At 33.8% G+C, this 15,013-nt stretch overlaps 1 pseudogene; it reads right to left on the reverse strand.

Moving 5' to 3' along the window:
- Nucleotides 1-528: 528 nt before the first annotated feature.
- Nucleotides 529-13,787, reverse strand: LOC142632414 (UPF0481 protein At3g47200-like; annotated as a pseudogene).
- Nucleotides 13,788-15,013: the final 1,226 nt, after the last annotated feature.

Consider the following 15,013-nt stretch of genomic DNA (forward strand, 5'->3'; position numbering starts at 1 on the left):
CGCCATGTGTTTATAAGTTTAAAAATAAATTAGTTTGGTCAATATCAAATACCACGTCAATACTCCGTTAAACCACATAAGACCTAAACTAACAGATATATACAGAAGGACAAAAGTAGAACATTTTGCAAAGTTTAGAAATAAAAAATGAACTTTTCAAAGTTTATGGACTAAAAAACAAACTTTTATGAAAGTTTAGAGATGAAAATGATATTTTACCTAACTTTTTTTTTTAACCAAAAAATTAAATATTAAAAAAAAAAACTTTAGAGAAAATGGCTGCATGTTTATGACTAAAATCTAGCTAGGTCGGCTAGGATTATAGTATTTAGATGAGAAGGAACATCCTTCATCCACACTTTGAAATTGCTAACATGTCTAGCAAAGCAATGAGCAATAGAATTACCCTTACTTTTAATAAGAGAAAACCACAAATAGCAAAGAAACTTGGAATATCTTTCACCTCCTCAATTAAGTGACCATAATTTGCTAGAGAAACCTTGTCATTCTTTAAAGAATCAATAATAGTCACCGAGTCTCCATCAACATGGTAGAATTGAGACCAATTTCTTTAGCACAAGTGACAACTCTTGATGCTGCAATTGCTTCCACTGCAGCCACCAAGTTTGGAAGTGAAACTTGCTTGGCCATGGATGCAAGAACCTGACCCAACTCGAATAAGATACATGGGTTTAAAATTTAGCCTATATAAATAAATTGATAGGTATCTTAGCGCGTTGATATGAACAATCATCATAGAGTAAACATTATAAATTGAAATTCTACCGTATCACGATTCAATTTATGCAAAAGCTCATTGATAAAAGGAAAAAAAAAAAGAACAGCTTCATTGATCTAAAAATGAACAATATTACAAGAAGGTGTTAAATAGAAAAACATAGTTAAAGATCCATTAAATCTGATGAATATATCTTTTGTTAATTTTTTTGGCCTTACTCTTTTTTTCTTTTTTTAGTTTGATAGATTATGAAAGAAATTTGAAGGGAAATCGTTTGATAGGTATTACCGTGTTAGAGTGTTTTTTTTTTTTTTTTTTGCTAAAATCCAAAATTAGGCCTTTAAGTTTCACCTTTTGTTATTTCAGACCTCTAAGTTTTAGTTTTGTTATTTCAGTCCTCTAAGTTCAAATTTTGTCAATTAAGTATTCTGTTAGGCTTTTGTTAACTTTTTCCGTTTACTAACCAAAATGATGTCATTTTGGTTTTTTTTTTTTTTTCTTTTTCAATTTTGTAATTAATAAAAACAAAAAACTTTAAAAAAAAAGGGCAGAAAAGGGGAACGATGTCGTTCCCTACCCCTAAAAACAAAACAAAAAATCACAATACGATTGAGTCCTACTTAAAGAATTGAGGGAGAAAGAAAGAGGGAAGGAGAAAGAGTTAGGGATAGTTGGATTGGCAGGGGAGAGAGAGATATTGTGAGTCGGCGAGGGACTGTGAGATTGAGACTGAGATAGAGAGAGAGATTAAGATTGAGATAGAGAGAGATATTGACATCGAGAAAGAAGGAGATGAATTGTGATTTCTTAGTTACCATACAGAGGCCTAATACTTATTCTCATACTAATTTGTTGTACGGTGCCTGTTTCCTCTCTGATCTGCTAGTCTTTTTTTTTTAGTTGTAAATTGTTTTTGCTATTTTAAAATTTAAAAAGCTTTTCTATTTTTATTTTTTGTGAACTATATTAGTTGCTTGTAGTTGTAAGTCTGTGATTCTGTGCTTGGGAGCTATATTTATTATTTGAATTTGTGTGCTTTGCTATTTTGAACTTTGGATTTTACACGGCGATCCATATTGTGATTTTTTGTTCTGTTTTCAGGGGCAGGGTCATTCCCCTTAGCTGCCTCTTTTTTTTTTTCAAGAATAGTGTTTCATTTTTTTTAATTACGAAACTTTTATTAAAAAAAAAAAACCCAAAACGGTGTTGTTTCGGTGAGTAAATGGAAATGGTTAATAGTAGCGTAACAGAATAATTAATTAACAAAATTTGTAACTTAGAATACTAAAATGACAAAACTAAAACTTAGAGGACTGATATGACAAAAGGTGAAACTTAAAGGATTAGTTTTGGATTTGAGCATTTTTTTTTAACAGACCAACAGTTTTAGAGCCCATAGTCAGTCCAAAGCGCAAGGTCCAATACCCATGAAAATTAAATACCACTTCTTACCAAATCCAAGCCCGTTAAATTAACAACAACTTGTATCAATTAATATAAAACCCAAATTTTAGCCCAATAGCCCATTCACAAAACAAAGCCGTCAAATTATCAAAGCCTATATAACCCATACCGATGAATGGTCAAAACAATTCTCAGGATTAAATTAGCTCAGATTTTGGGTCATGGTACTAATTGGGCCAACACTCAAGTAAAGAGGGACCACAAGTTTTTTGGTCTGTTTTATGGGCCAGCCCAAAAGGGAAGATTTGAGCCCAGCCCGTGAGGCCCATCTCAAAGCTACAGACACAATCCTTTTTTTTTTTTTGGGAAACAAGCTACAGACACATTCTTAATCATGATAACCTGTATAGAATGCTTTCTAAAGATTGATAAGCTACAACACCAGGTAGTACTATAGCAGACTTACGTATTTTTCAACACGTCCAATGAAGTATTTATTGATGGTTGGCTTACAAACTTCCAGGCATTTTGTTATCAATCAATAAATTTTAGAGTGGAGATACAAAACTAGTAGTCTACAAGGATGCTGAAACACAACAATCTGTGTATTTTACACAGGCAAGATCAATTACATAAACTTTTAATAATAACAAAGAAAGAAATACATAATTTGTGTATTTTACACAAGCAAGATCAATTCCATCGAACAGGGAACACCCATCCAAATTATTTAGCCTTTACTGTTGGGATGATAAAGAATATTGTTGGTATAAAAGTGAGGAACAAAAGAATAATAGCAGCGAATGTTGAAGCGGTTCTCCAAGGAGCGCTAAAATATTCACATTTTAATGTTGCCTTCATTTTGTGCCAAGGATTCTCATAGAACTTATTCAATTCTTTACAAAGATTAATGTAATCATCTCTCACTGTTGCCCATACGAGTCCCTTGTTAACATTGTTAATCATAAGTGTTGCTGCATTGTTGTGGCCTAGATAATTAACCATGATCTTTTTATCACAAAGTAAATCCACATCTTCTTTAGTATTGATAAGTAAATCCATGAAGAAAAAGTAACTTGTAAAGTATGCATTTTCTATAGAGCAAGTTTGCTCTAATGCCATAATATTTCAAGTAACAACTTCCGTCATATCGTTTAATTCTATGCTAGGGATTTTCAACGCTCCTTCAAATTTTATGTCAAAATATCATTTACTTGTACCAACCTCGAACTTTACTCGTGCCTCAAGGAGCTGTGTTGCGGAGTACAAATGTTTAATCAGTTGAGGGTTTCTTTTTGGTTGCTTCTCGGGTGGAGGTAGCTGATAGGTTCTAAGAAGTTCGGTGAAGCGTTCTATTTTCATATTGGGATGGGCCTGTATGGACTGAAAGTTTGAGCAGCTAAAGAATTTAATATAACGCTCCAGAAAACCATTGTAGTTTGAGAGACAGGGATCTCCACCGAAGAGAGATGGAAATGCAAGTTGGTGTAGATACGACATTGTTTTGATGATTCAATCTCCGGCCTCTCGACCATTTTTCTAATTTCAATTACCAACTCATCATTTTTTTTTCATTTCCACCTGGAATGTCCGCTTCCTTTTGAGTATTTTGGTCTTCATTATTTATTGAAGCAATTGCTGGTTGAATTTCCATACTAGCTGGTTGAATTTCCATACAAACATTGTTAAACCTTTCCTAATTTCAATTACTTAAAATAAATAATAAATAAAAACCCCAGCCCATCCCCACCAGGCCACCACTACAACCACCAGCGCCGGCCCCCTCAACATCACCGGTCATGGCTAACTACCGTTGCCTGGTCTGAACCACCGTCTCTCTATATTCAAATCCAAACCACTGTCACGCTACCACCCAAAAATAAATCCAAGAACACAACAAAAGTGCAGGTGCGATAAAAAAACTGTCCAAATCAAAGAAAACCAAACCCACAATACAGAAACAAGAAGAAGAAGTGAAGACTCCAATTTGCGCATCACCCATAAATCCTTTTTTTTCCTCAATAAAGCTATGGATGTACAATAGCTTTCTTTTTAAATACTTTTTCCCCTTGAGCTTAGTTTTCCCCTTTTCCTAGTTACACAATAAAGTTATGGCCTTTGTTCAAGTTTTGTTTTTGGCTGAAGAAATTGATACATGGGTTATATCCAACCACTGCCCTCCAACTACCATCACTCCACCACTAGATAAACCCAACAGATCTGAAATCCATGAACAATCCAACACATTCAGTACCAACATTTCCGTATTATTTGAAAATTTAACAAGAAAGTTAGAGAGATCTAAAAGATTTGGATTTGAGAAAATCAAAGTCTTGCTTTGAATGATGGTGATTCTAGATCTGTTGGTGTTTTTGGTGGAGTGATGTTGGTTGGTGAGGAGCAGTGAGATGTCTGGGATGGTGTAGATTGGGTGATGGTTTTTTCCGTGACCAGAGAAGCCGAGGGTGGCGGCTGACGGTGCCTGCATGTTTGGTGGTGGTGGCAGCGGAGGTGTTTGGGTTTTGTTTTATCTTATTTTATTTAGTAGTTAAAATAAAAATAATAAGTCATAATGGTAGTATTTAATCAATTAAGTGAACATGTGGCTAGTTTTTATTGGTAGAGTATAGAGTGGAGTAGAAGAATGAGACAGAAGATTTGGACTCACAAACACAAGACCCACTAGTATTAGAAATATTATAGGTGTGATATTGAGAAGAAGTTTATCACTTGCTCCGCGACACTAATTGCCTTGGTGTTAGCGTGTGAGTGTATTCCCTTATCTTATCCCCTTTCTTTATATATATGTGTGTGTGTGTGTGTTTGTTTGTTTCTCAAAAAAAGAAAGAAAGAAAAAAATTATTGGTGATACTTGTAAAAAAAAAATTAAAAAATGTGGATAAACTAGCTAGGTAATTACTCATGATGCATGGACAAGCATTCATCGTCTACCATCATCATCCTAGAAATTAGATTGTAAATGACTCTAGTCATTTTGAATGAGAGAGTTCGATTTTGGTTTTGGAAAAAATAATAATTAATAGGATAAACAATTTGTGCACTTAAAATCATTTAATATTACTAAAAACAATTTGTTAGAGACTTAGAGTGTGTAAATTTTTCTTATTGAAGATTGTATTCCATTTCGATAAGAAAAAGAAGGTACTTGGTTAAACCATATATACATTTAATTTTTACTTACTAATGTAATTTTTGTTTTTCTATTACTATGGGTTTTTTTTGGGGGGTAAAAGCGTATTAATATGAATTTTGGTAATGTTTATTATTTTTTTTCTAGGAAGTTATTCAATTAGAATGAAAATCTCTTTAAAAGGGTAGTTATTAATCGTTTTAGAACATGCTATATATTGTCAATAAGATTCATTTATATTTGTCTTGAACTAATGATCATTTTTGGAATTGTAATAGAATTTTAATTAGTTTATATATATATATATATATATATATATATATATATATATATATATATATATATATATATATATATATAGGGATTAGGGTTATTTTAATGGGTGTCCTTAAGAGAATTTTTTTTTTTTTTATACAAGATAGAATTCTACTCTAGCCTAATCTAAGTATATATGTGTGTGAAACTCCCTTTTATGAGAGTTTTATGAGAAAAATAAAATACTCTCAAAACATTAATTGTTTTTTTTTCTTTTCCCATAAAAATTTTCTTAAAATAGTTTGTTAATAATTGGCTTAAGATAATTTGCTAACATTTCTCATATATATATATATATATATATATATATATATATATATATAAAGTTAAAGCTGAAAAAAAAAAACTACAATTAAATTTTAAATTGAATTTCAATTATGAGCTAATTTTAAGCTACGTGTTTCATTTAAATTTTTAAATTTTTGTGCCAAAATTAATAATGTATTAACACTTAACACAAAAGCCAAAAAACTACAATGATAACACTCATTCACCTAGACACTTTTATGGGTGTATATATATAGATTTTCAAATAGTTTCTCTCCAAGATCCATAGTTGTTTAACTCAAAATCTTCTTTTCTTCTTCTTCTTCTTCTTTTTTTATTTTTTTTTATTTTTTTATTTTTATAAAAAAAAGGATAACAACTGGGGATGTTTTGGAGTATCTTTTAATAGGTTTTTGAAAAGCTGAAGAAATCAAAGTGCGTATGTTTTTGAGAGGTGCTAGTCCACAACATTTTCACAATGTTTTCACAATAAATCATAAGTGGTTAGTTGATATTGGTTCAAATTTGAACCTATTACTAAGATTATTTTTTTACTCCAACAACATCAACTAGTAACAACCTGCTACTTAGGATTTGTTGTAAAAATGTTGAGAAAATGTTGTGGACATATCATTTCTATATGTTTTTTTCTAAAAATAATAGTCTCCTTGAAAATGAGTTTAAACCTTTTCAAAAACCAAAATAGTCAAATAAAATCCAAAATTTTAAATTCAAAATTTGCAAGAATGTTGAGGATACAATGGCTTTAGTCAATTTTGCAACAGCATCTTCAAATCAATTCTTGAGCAACCATAGGATCATATCTTCATCATCTCACAAGATTGGAAAGTGCCTTTAAGGTGAGTTTTTTCTTTTCTTTTTTCCTCTAATCTTCTTTGGTTTAGACTTTAATTATAAAATCTAATTAGGCTTTCTCTTAATTTTGGCTTATATATATATATATATATATATATATATATATATATATATATATATATATATATATATTATTGAAGTAGAAGAATAATCATAATCTAAATTGAATCCAAATTAATTTTTAATTTTTTAAGTTTGTACTGTATGTTAAATTTAATTTTCTTAATTTTGGCGTCAAATAACCCCTTCATAATACTAGCATAAAAGCCGACATGACTATATCACTTACCTAGGTAGGACCACTATATCATCACAATTGTTGAATGTTTTTGTGTGTAAGCACGAGTTACAACCTAGAATATATAAAAGTGGAAGTTGAGAAAAAAAAAAATTCAACAAAGACTCTAAATTAGATTCTAAGTACATTCCAAAATTATGCCAACTGGGAATAGTTTATTTAACTTTTTGCTAAAAATACAATAGAAAAAAAGATAAAAGTTTAATGAAATGAATATGTGACTCACATGAAACTCACAAATAATAGAAAAAATAAAAAATCAGTTGGGTTATAGGTACATCCCATATAGGCACTAAGTAGGGGAGTTAAAAAAGAAGGGTTAGGACTTAGGATACCCCCTCCAAATCCCCCTCTCCTCCTACCTTAAAAAACATCACAACAAGGTTTATTAAACCTCTACTCCTTTGAATAAAACCGCATCTTTATTACTATTGTTAAACGTTTTTTGTGCATAAACACGAAGAACAATCTAGTTTGTAATTTTAAATGTCATAGACAATGTTATTTCGGTAAGATAATAATGAGAAAATAAATAAGAATTATGCTAACGGGTGCCTTTAAGGTAATGGTTAACAATTTATTTTAATAAAATTTGATACTTTTTTTTTGGAAAATAGAAAAAGTTGTCAATATATTAATTGTTTTTTTTCTTTTCCTATAAAAATTTATGGTGCATTTTCCAATAAATAAATAGATTGATAGACAAAGGAACTCGAGTAGGAAATGTTACGAAAGCCTACCTTATTAATGTGCAGCAATTGAAAGAACGATGCTTTAAAAGTTCAATACTTACGCTCCGTTTGTTTCGATGGAAAACTTTGTGGAAAGATAGTTTTCTTTATTTTGCATTGTTTGGTAGCATAAAAAAATATGAGTCAAAGGAAAACTATTTTTGGTTAACATAAAAAGTATGGCTTATTTTTAGAGATTGTTTTCCATTATTTTTTTTGGAAAACAATACTATTTCACAGTAAGCTAAATAAGAGAAGTTAAGAAGTTGTTTTTTAGCTCATTTAAAGTTTCTACCAAACATTGAAAAATAAGATAAATTTATAAAAAATATTTCTTGAAAAATGACTCATTTTTTAGAAAATATCATTGTTGAAACAAACAGAGCATTAACTATCAACAGCTCATGTAATCTATTTTTCTAAGTTCTCACTTCTCATAGTAACCAAATGAAACCCAGTAGGGAATATATAGAGAAGAAAACTATATCTCATAAATATTACGTCACTATTTTTTAGAGGCATTACGTCATATAGTTACCAATCCGGGAAAATGACTTGCTTGGATTCCACGGATTTTGTTTGATTTATTATTATTATTATTATTATTATTATTATTATTATTAAGATTAAGTACTGGGTTTTCCAACTTATGCTTTTAATTTTGTTTTTTAAAATTGGAATCACAACTAAAATTTATTTTTGGGAGTCAATGGAAATAACACAAAGAAGAATCAGCATCTAAGAAGGATTTGCTAATCTAAATCTCTATCTAGATTGGGAAAAACAACTGCAACATATGGCCATTCCTTTTTTTTGTTGAGTTTTGATTGACTCTCGGTCTCTGGAGGCATCTCTAATTTTTCGAAAGCAAAGACGTTGATTAGTGCTTTCAGAGGCTTTTTCTCGTGGTTTTGATTAAGAATTTATCTCTATATTTTCTAGTAATTCTAGTGTCATATAAAAAAATCATAATTTTTCATACAATTATCTTATGTAGAAGATTGTGACCGGTTGCATGTTGCTTTTATATAAATCTACCACTTGATGTGATAGTACACATGACAATCCATGTGATATAAAAAAAAAATACTTCCTCTATCCCAATTTGTTTGTTATATTTGAAAAGTCAAACTTTTTAAGAAAACATTATTTATTGTCTTGTCTGCCTTTTAAAAATGTATAAGTTTATAAAACTACCCTTAAATAAATTTATCAGTTTTTTTTTTAAAAAAAGAATTATTCTTAATGAGGCAACTAAAAAGATGTCCCAATTAGATTGATTTTTTAAATATTCGTTAGTTTTCTTTTTAAATATTTTTGAAAATAAGGTAGAGTTATAATTGGAACATTAGTAAATTAATGACTCTTATTTTTAAAAACAAGACAATATTTTGGGATATCTCAAAATGGAATAGAGGACAAACACCATAACTATTTTGGATTATATATCACACGGTTATACGAAACATTATGAATCAATTTAAGTTAAGCACTGAACAGTTAATCCTGCCTAGGAGACTAGGAGAAAATAGGTATCGAGATATTTTTCTTCGGTTGGTATTGAAAGCTTTTTCTTTTTTGGAAATATTAAATTTAAGGCACGAAAGCGAAATAGCAAGCTACCTCTAGAAAAAATTAGGGTATGTTTGGTAACTATTTTTTTTCCCTTATTTTCTATTTCCAAAAACAATTTTCTATTTTTGAGATTAAAAAACTTGTTTGGCAATTCAAAATGGACAGAAAACAAAAACTGTTCTCAAAACTCAATTTGTGAAGGAAACTGAAAATATGTAAAAGGCTATTTTTAGTTTTTAATTTTCAAAAGCTAATAAAAATACACATTTAATTTAATAAATCTATCCATTGGCCTTTTTGACCATTATTATGTTGGCCAATCAGTCGGGGTTGTACACCTCCCTAATGAATTTCGCATCTTGCAATTTGTGGACTTTTTCAGCTATGGCCTTGTCCCATTCTTGAGCGAATACTTGCTTCTTCTGTTGAATAGTGGGGAAAGAGGGACACATTCAATCTGTGCACCATGACAGAAGGGTAGATCTCAAGCATGTCTTCATGGCTCCAGGCAAAGACATCCTCATTTTCTTTTAGGAACGTCACAAGCACTCATCGGACCAGTGGACTAGCAAGGGTGCCGATCCTAGTCGTCCGCTCAGGCCTGGAGTTGTCGAGGGGTATCTCTTCCAATCCTTTGACGGGTTCTGCAACTGTCCACTGTTCTTCTATGCTCATGGTCTATAGATGGTTGTCCATCTCCAACATTGCTATGTAACATTCATGTGCCGCCACTTGATCTCCACGTACTTCTCCAACACCGTACTCGGTGGGGAACTTAATCATCAATTGATAAGTTGAAGTCACAACTTATGAATTGAGAGTAGGTCGTCCTAAGATGGCATTATAGGCGGACGAGCAGTCGACCACAAAGAATGTTACATCCTTAGTGATCTGCTGAGGGTAATCACCAACCGTTATGGGCAATGTGACTACATTGAAGGGATATACTCTTGTTCCATCAAACCCAACGAGCAGGGTGATAGTTGGAACTAGCTGTTCTCTTTCAATCCTCATCTATTGGAACGTCGGGTAGTAGAGGATGTTAGCAGAGCTTCCGTTGTCAACTAGGTGTGTGTTGTAGTCACCTACCCATATGCTAATGACAAGTGCATTGTCATACGGGTGATGGAGACGTTGAGCATCTTCTTTAGAGAACCCAATGACAGGGTTGTTGACCTGCACCATCTTCTGGATGAAGCCCGTCAGCTGGACGTTCATAACCATCCTTAGGTAAGTTTTACAGGCCTTTTTAGATGAGCCAGAAGCTATAGTTCCTCCCACAATCATTCTTATGTCTCCTAGGAGCGGCTTAGGACACTTGTTCTCCTTTCGGGCTGCTTGTTCTTGCGACGCATTCGTCCTTTCCTTGCTTGATAAGAGCTTCTATTTGCTGCTTCAAGTCGTAGCATTCGGATGTATCATGAACGTGATCATGGTGAAAACAGCAGTACTTGTCTCTAGACTTCTTACTAGGGTCTCCCTTCAGCTTGCCAGGAAATGTCAAGGCTCCTTCATCCTTGATCTGCATTAAGGGTTGATCGATCAGGGCATTGAGTGGGGTGAAGCTTGCGAACCTCCCAGTGGGAGGCTTAGAGCGTTTATGCTCCCATCGGTCTCTGGTCCTAGCCATCTTCGGTCCCCTATCTTGCCACGCATCTTCTTGTCTTTCCCTCTTCTTAGGCTTCTCTTCTCGGGTTAGCAGTGCATCTTCCGCGTTCATGTACTTAGTACCCTTGTAAAGTACATCCGACATGGTCTTTTGGACGTTTTTGTACAAGGAAAATAGAAACTTCCTCGTCCATAACCCATTGGTAAATGTAGCCATTAATATCTTATCATCAGCTTCATCAATCGAGAGGGTCTCCTTGCTAAAGCTGGTTATATAAGATCTTTGCGTTTCATCCTCCCGTTGCTTACTGTTCATCAAGCACGTGGTGGACTTCTTAAACCTGTGCCCTCCGATAAAGTGCGAGGCAAACTGTGCGCTTAACTCCTTGAAGGTGCTGATGGAGTTTGGCGTCAACCTACTAAACCATACCCTTGCGGGACCCTTCAGCGTAGTTGGAAAGGATTGGCATATGATCTCGTTCGCCATGCCTTGCAAGTGCATTAAAGTTTTGAAAGACTCCAGGTGATCTAAAGGATCTTTGGATCCGTCGTAAGCCTCTACCTGCGGCATGCAGAACTTCAGCAAAAGGGGGAATGAAGTGACGGATGCCGTGAAGGGTGAATTCATTCGATGGACCGTTGAGGTCGCTAGACACCCGTCTTCTGAGGGCGTTCATCATGAAGTCCATCCGTTCCTTTATCATCTGCATCTCTACGACCATGTATGGTGGAGCCGCCTCTGTGGCAAATGGATGGCTTGTGTCCTATCACTCTGGTCTGCTTGGGGCGTTGCTGCCTTCCAGCTCCTCTTGGTCCCTTCTCTTAGTGCTTGTGCCTTCTTGGTCCTCCTTCTAAGTGTTAAGCCCTGCGTTCTTTTGGCATAGCTGCTCCTCTAGATCATGGCTTTACTTGGTGAGGCATTCTACGGCTGCGACGAGAGTTTGAACCTGTCTCTCGAGTGCGGTGGTGCGTGGTTTGTCTCCTTGAATATTATTGGTGGTCGCCATCGTGCGAACAAGTACCATGTAACTCTTTGTCTAGGAAGTGGTAGTATGGCTTACAAGTTTCCCACAGACGGCACCAACTGATGATGCCGAAAACCGTCAGTGAGCCACACAGTCCTCACGTGCTCAAAACAGAACTTGCGAAACAGAAACAAAGAAGACCTTGCAGAAAGTACCGGTGTGGTACCGGCCAAATACCCTCCGAAGGTTAAATTAAAGAACTTTTACAACTCTAGAGTGCCAGAGTTGGGGTAAATTATGCATACCTTGGTTTGTGAGGGCTTTGGGGTTTTTATAGTAGTGTAGAGTTGACATCCGTTCCTTGGTGGAGAGGGCCTTTCCTTGCAGGGAAGATCCTCATTAATAATCGCATCTTATGGGATCCTTTCCTTGTAGGAATCCTCTTGAGTAGGATTAACCTTGGGGTGCAAGATGTTTCCTTATATACACATTCGTGGGGGCCAAGTAAGGCCATGTTGGACCCGTCACAAGTTGCTTTCTCCCCGTCAGCTTCCTATCTTACCTAGGCGTTCTAGTCGTCTAACACAGATGTTGTCGGGTGCAGAGGTGGAGTTCGTCGGCCTATGATATTGTCTTTCTTGCCTTTACTGAATGCATAAGTAAAGCTGATGGGTTTATTGGGACCGTCAGCTTTATCGCATGTGAATGAGTTTAAACTGATTCGGAATTACCCTTATCATTTATCAATAAGATTCCTTTGTTAAGATTCTTAATCATAAAATCTGCTTCATAGCTATCGTCGAGGCAATTAAACAAGATATTTTTATCACGAAGCAAATCCACATCTTTTCTAGTTTTGATGAGTAAATTCATAAAGATAAAAGTAATCTGCAAAGTATCCTTCTTCTAGTTTTCAAAACCCTTTTTTCAAATTTGATGTCAATGTCAAAAGACTGAAAACACCATTCACTTTTACCATCCTTGAACTTTACTCCTGCATCATGGAGTTGTGTTGCAGTGTACAAAAGGTCAATCATTCGATAGCCTCTATATGGTCACTTCCATGGTGGAGGTATCTGAAAGGTTCTAAGAAGATCGGTGAAGTGTTCTATTTTCACATTAGGAGAGGCTTCTATGAACTGCATGTTGAAGTACCTAAACTATTTAAAAGAAAGTTCAAGTAAACCATGGCCGTTTGAGAGAGGGATTTGCATTGGAGAGGGATGGAAATGCAAGGTTGAATAGTTTCTCAATAACAAAGAATGGAAGCTGATTTTCAAGTAATAGCAAGTCAAGCATCACAACATCAGCTCTTGGTTCCCCAGCCATAGGATCGTCACTTGTCAAACCTTTTAAACTACATCTAAATAAAAGCTCAATAATGGAGCTCACATCCACCAATATCATTTTCACAAACCTATCACCGAAAAGGTCAATAGTCTCTGCATAACACCCGCAAATGATTTTTCCCATTCCCCTTATTGTCTCTACTAAATACTCCAACTTTATCTCACTACGTTCCACGAAACTCCTGAAGTATAATCTCTTTATTCTCTTCCTTGGGTTTCAATCTTTCGTTTTTGTGGTGAAAGGGGCCAATTGAAATAGCCTGAGGAGTGTAGGCTTCTTCGTTCCATTTTCGAAGGTAGTGTGGAACCTTGTAGATATGACATTGAGTTGATGATTGAGTCTTCTGCCTTTTGAACATGTCTCTAATATCAATTACCAACTCATTATTTTTATTTTCATTTCCACCTGGAATGTCTGCTTCCTCTTGAGTATTTTGATCTATATTATTTATCAAAGCAGTTGCTAGTCCATACTCGCTGATTCTTCCATCCCTCAAGTTGTCTTCCATAAATTTCCTTATGACATTGACAAACACAAAACGCACTAGCAATAGAAATGTTAGGTGATACTCGTAAAAAAATATTTAAATAATGTGGATAAACTAGCTAGGTGATTACTTATGATGCATGGACAAGCTATCATCTTCTACCATCATCATCCTAGAAATCCGATTGTAAATCACTCGAGTCATTTTGAATGAGAGAGTTCAATTTTGGTTTTGGAAAAAACAATAATTAATAGGATAAATAATTTAATCACTTAAAATCATTTAATATTATTAAAAACCATTTGTTAAGTGTGTAAATTGTTCGTATTGAAGATTGTTCCATTTCAATAAGAAAAAGAAGGTAGTTGGATAAACCATCTATATATTTAATTTTTATTTACTAATGTAATTTTTTTTTTCTATTACTATGGTTGTTTTTTTTGGGGGAAGGGGAAGGGGGAGGGAGAGGAGTCCAAATCTTTTGTCTCACTTTTCTTGCTCCACTCTATACTCCACCAATAAAAACTTGCCACGTGTTCACCTAATTAATTGAATACTACTATTAATTAATAACGGTAGCATTAATAAGTCAATAATGATAGTATTTAATTACTTAGGTGAACACGTGTCAAGTTTTTATTGGTGGAGTATAGAGTGGAGCAGGAAAAGTGGGACAGAAGATTTGGACTCGAGGGGGAGGGGGGGGTAAAAGCGTATTAATATGAATTTTGCTAATGTTTGTTATCTTTTTTCTAGGAAGTTATTCAATTATAATGAAAATCTCTTTAAAAGGGTAGGTATTAATTTTTTAGAACATGCTATATATTGTCACTAAGATTCATTTATATTTGTACTTGAATTAATGATTTTTTTTTTCGAATTGTAATAGAATTTTAATTAGTTTCAATATATATAATTTTGAGCTACGTGTTTCTTTTAAATTTTTAAATTTTTGTGCCAAAATTAATAATGTATTAACACCTAACATAGAAGCCAAAAAACCACAATGATAACACTCATTCACCTAGGCAAGAACATCTCACTTAGACACTTTTATGGGTGTATATATATAGATTTTCAATTAGTTTCTCTCTAGCATCCACAGATATTTAACTCAAAATCTTTTCTTTAATTTTAATAAAATGACAAAAACTAGGGATGTTTGGAGTATCTTTTATTAGGTTTTTGGAGTATCTTTTATTAGGTTTTTGAAAAACTAAAGAAATCAAAGTGCATATGTTTTTTCT

This window comes from Castanea sativa, chromosome 4 (genome assembly GCF_040712315.1).
Source record: "Castanea sativa cultivar Marrone di Chiusa Pesio chromosome 4, ASM4071231v1".
In the NCBI taxonomy this organism is placed as follows: Eukaryota; Viridiplantae; Streptophyta; class Magnoliopsida; order Fagales; family Fagaceae; genus Castanea; species Castanea sativa.